This window comes from Phocoena sinus, chromosome 1 (assembly GCF_008692025.1).
Source record: "Phocoena sinus isolate mPhoSin1 chromosome 1, mPhoSin1.pri, whole genome shotgun sequence".
Classification (NCBI taxonomy): domain Eukaryota; kingdom Metazoa; phylum Chordata; class Mammalia; order Artiodactyla; family Phocoenidae; genus Phocoena; species Phocoena sinus.
In genome coordinates, this window is record NC_045763.1 from 84417806 (window position 1) to 84422309 (window position 4504).

General features: G+C 49.4%; 1 long non-coding RNA gene across 1 annotated transcript; it reads right to left on the bottom strand.

Annotated features, from left to right (window-relative positions):
- Window positions 1-1824: 1824 nt before the first annotated feature.
- Window positions 1825-3526, bottom strand: LOC116761059. Its single transcript, XR_004351919.1, has 3 exons — window positions 3380-3526; window positions 2693-2801; window positions 1825-1910 (listed from the first exon to the last, which is right to left on the bottom strand). It is a non-coding gene; the product is annotated as an uncharacterized LOC116761059 (long non-coding RNA).
- Between the last annotated feature and the right edge of the window lie 978 nt (window positions 3527-4504).

The following is a 4504-nucleotide window of genomic DNA, read 5'->3' on the forward strand; positions in this document are numbered from 1 at the left end:
TGAAGACAAAAGAAGATGTGAAAGGAGGAGGGAGTTATGAGAGGGTATCAGGAAAAGCACAGTGATAAGAGTAAGCTTATTAGGCAGATAAGGCAGCCCTTTGCCTTCTCCATGGATAAGAGTTTCTAGAGATTGAGTCCTCCCCCTCTTCCTGATACAGCAAGGGAGACACCCTTACAAATACAGATTTCCCTCACACTCGTAAGCATCTTTTACAAGGCGTAACTTCTGCTTGGTTTTCAGAGCTGCCCCTGTGTCTGTTGTTTTTCAAAAATAACCAGCTTATACCCAAGGGGAAAGGGTGGGGGGAGGGATAAATTAGGCTGACATATACACACTACTATAAAATAGATAACCAACAAGGACCGACTGTATAGCACAAGGAGCTCTACTCAATATTTTGTAATAACCTATAAGGGAAGGAAATCTGAAAAAGAATATGAATATATATTATATATGAATCGTTTTGCTGTACACCTGAAACTAACACAACACCGTAAATCAACTATACTTCGATATAGAAAAAATTAAAACAAACAGCCTAAAATAATCATTATACCAAAGAGACCTATTAGGGGGTGGCAAATTCTGCTCCCTTACATTACCAGTTATTTAATACCTACCAAGTGTTAGGCACTGTGCTGGGAACTTGACCTATAATGCCTATTTCTTAATAACAATCCGATCCTAGAAGTAGTCCAACAAGCTTTACCTATATTATCTCTAATTCTCATAACAAGCAAAATTGGTTTCATTTCCCTTGTTTCACAGATGAGGAAATAAGGAGGTGGCTATGTGTGCAGAGCCACACAGCCTGCTGCAGACAGGGCCCCGACCTCCTTGAGGGCAAGGGTCCTGATGTAGTCACCTTTTGTACCCCTCATGACACCGCCCCTCAGCTCACTGTCTGTAGAAGGTGCTCAACAAATACTAACTCATTCAATGATTTAAATCAATATTTGCCTACACACCGAGGGGCAGTACTGTGGAATGTACCTTTGGGTGTACATCCTGGTGATGGCAAAACGGGAATTCTGACATGGCCTCTGAAGAGCCCTGGGCCCTAGCACCCAGCTGCCCAGCGCTGCCAGCAGCCGGCCGCCTCCCTCTGACCTCACTCTTCCACATCTTAGAGGATGCCAGGATTTTGAGCTTTGAGCTAGAACTGGCCTCACAGACTGGCCCAACCCTCTTCATTTTATAGGTGTTCCCATCTATAAATTGAGATCAAAATCCGTGCCAAATTTCATGAATTCACGGCTTCTTCTTTCCCGGAGGAAATCTTCTTACACAATAGGAGATCAAAGTAGATCAACACATTCTTGGGCACATGTATGAAAGGCCCTGTGAGAGATAACAAAGACCTGTGAAAATTAGCCTCTGTTCTCAAGGGATGTAGAGTTTTGTTGTAGAAAAACACAATAGCCAATGATATTAAATACTTCCCAGGGGCCACCCGTGGGGACTGTGTTCCCCCTGGAGTATATCATCTGTAACATTTAAAGCCATCAGAACCGTTTCCCAGCAAACTTTTAATTCCTAAGCAGAAGGGCCTGGAAAAATTCCTGTCTAGCCTTCCCTCCCCCTCCCCTTTTACTCTGATGTTTCTTTTTCCAAGAATACAAGGGCACACTACCTGTGTGAGTTGTCCAGGCCACTCTGCAACCAGAGAATCTGGGGGCTGGCTGGGTCCCAGCAATGGCACGCCCAGGCCTGCATGCCCTCCACATTTCTCCACATTTCTCGGGAAGGTTAGGTGAGCTTACCTGGCAGGACTCAGGCCAAAGAAGTGAAAAGCCCAGACACAGTGGTTCATCAATTCCTCCAAAGTTTACTAACCAGGCAACGTATACAGACACTGACATCTTAAGGCAGTAACTGGGAGTCCCTGGAGACCAACGATCTAATACCTGTGGGTGACAAATAAGACTTGATGATCTGGTCTTCATCGCAAGTGCCAGGGGCTTTTTTCTCTTCTTCTTCTTTTTCCTTCTTTGACTTGTTAGGGAATTTTTCAGTAGGGTTATAGAAAAGCTTATTCCCAAGCTCAGATCTAATCAGGATTTTTCAACATCCTCCCAGTTCCCTGCGTAATAATAAATTATGTGTAATAAATAAATGCTATGACCAAATATTATTACATCGTGGGAGCAGTGTCCAGAGGGAGCCTTGCAGAAGCAGCACTTAAAGGAACCCTGGACATCCTGGTCACAGTTCTGGGGACAGGGCAACATTCAGTTCAGGGCTTGGCCTTCTGCCCTGGAAGGAGACCAGGTTCCAAGCTTCTTTCTCCAGAAGATGACCCCACAGTCCTCACACAAGGAGCCCTACATCCACTCATGAGCCTGCATGTTGACTGCTCCAGTAATAGAGAAAAATGGGATGTCAGGATGCTTAAACTATTGTTCATTGGTGGCTTTAGATGGACAGAAAGTCCAAGAGCCACTCTCTCGCCTGGGCGTCTTTGGAGAGCCCTTTCCAAGCCTCCCTGGAGGGAGCTCTGCTGAGTTTAGCATTTACTGAGAAGCTACTAAGTGCTGCGCCTGTACCAGGCACCTTAGGAAAAGGAAGACGGTGTCACAGTTTGTATCCTTGATGGCCTCAAACGACAGGCAACCCTGAAGCTGCTGAGGCGGATGTAATTATTAACCCAAAACAGGATAAGAGCCCACTGCTCGAATAAAGTACTCACCAAGGTCTGCTCTTCTCTTGGATTTGGGCTCGATGAGGTCCTAAAGGAGGCACTTTTTCTCTGATGTTCCCTCTTTCTAACACTTCCTACACACCGTGGATTTAAGTGGCTGATGAGAGAAGGAAGCAAATTCAAAGTGCCTGGGATGGGCAGGTTACTGTGTAGACAGATGCTCCCCTTCCCACTGGGGACCTCTAGGAGATGGTGTAGACCTTGCCTGGCCTTGACCCCCCAGCCTGGGTGAGGAAGCTGGGGGACGAGTTGGCCAATTCCCTCTGTCACCGGTGGAGAGAACCGACCTCCGGCAAGTCTGCCCAGCCTGTAGGCCAGCAAGTTTCCGGAGACAGAGAGATCCCTCAGCCAGAGTCCCAGAATGTGTAGACCTGTGGAAGCGGGAGTGGGAGTGGAGCTGGGCAAGACCTCACAGCATCTGCCTCGTTCCCACAGGCCCGGGCCTGGAGCAGCGCTGCACGCCAAGAGGAGAGCCAGCAGGCACATGGGAAAGGTGAAATAAATACTCAGCCCAACACCGGGAGAGGAATGCGGCCCCATGGGTGTGGGCCTCTCACCTCCACCAGGGGGTAGGGAATTGGGGGACAGAGGTGTTGTTTCATACAACTCCCTCTCAAGAGGTTTCTTTATGAAAACACAGAAGGGCTCAGGGAAACAAGTTTGAATTAAACTTACACATGGGTCCTTCACAGCCTGAGGACAGGCTCAGAGTGTCCTGTCTCACACCATCTTCCAGTGTAACGAGCAGATGCTGGGTAGGAATGTCTTGTGGTTCCTGCTTTCCGTCCTCACGTAAGTGTTCTCTGAGACCGGGGTCCTATCTTGGGCCTCCTGGAACCTGCTCCATATTCCAAACATCAGGGAGGGGTCAGTGTTCACGTCTTTCTGGCAGGTGGAAGTTTCTGTGACTTAGAAACGGGTCTGTGAGAGGCTGTAATGAGCCAGCTTCCTGGGCACGGTGATGAGCCTTTCTGCTCATCCCACGCCACCCAGGCTCGACAGGGGCTGGAAAACCCTGAGACCGCGCTGGGGCTGAGACGTGGCCCACGTTCACATTGGAAGTGATGTTGCCTGGATTCTGGGTGCCAAGGAGTTTATTAATACTTATGAGCTGCTCATCAGAATTGGGGGAAATCAGCCGAAACTCTGGCGGGAAGGGAGGGCTGGGGAAGGAGGCTGAGTGTGTGTTTGTCTGAACATCTGGGCACATGGTCAGCATCCCTCCAGGTGGTGGAGTCTGTGATGCTGCTCGGCAGCATGGCCGGGGGCTGCCAGGTGGCAGGGGGACCTAGGAGGAGCTGGCAACCACTCCCTCCCCCTCTTCCCCTAGGTTCTGCGTGCAGCAAAGAGAGCTGTCCAGTGTAAACCCCCTTCGTCCTCACATTAGAGCAGACTGAAGCTCCCCGAAGCATCCTGTCAGCTCTCTCAGTTTTCAAGTACATCACAGATGAACTGTTTAATCAGGAGAGAGTAGAGGCAAGGGAAAGTACATTTTCCTTCCTGACCGAGCGCTCACTCTGTGGTTGGGCGCCCAGCACAGTAACTGCTCTGTCCAGGGGTCTCCACAGGTAGGGGATCGTCTGGGGACACAGAGACACCTGGGACTGGGAGGTAGGCGCTGGGAGAGAGCCCTGTACGGGCGGGTAAGAGGCAGGTACGAGTCGGTACACGTTCCTGTTAATGTGTTTTCATCTACACTGACAGTGCTAACTGGTGAGGCACAGGTAGAAGCCCCAGTGTGGCTCCTCTCTCAAAGCCAGTTCCTTAGCAGCTGGAAGCCCAGAGAAGGTAATGGCTGTG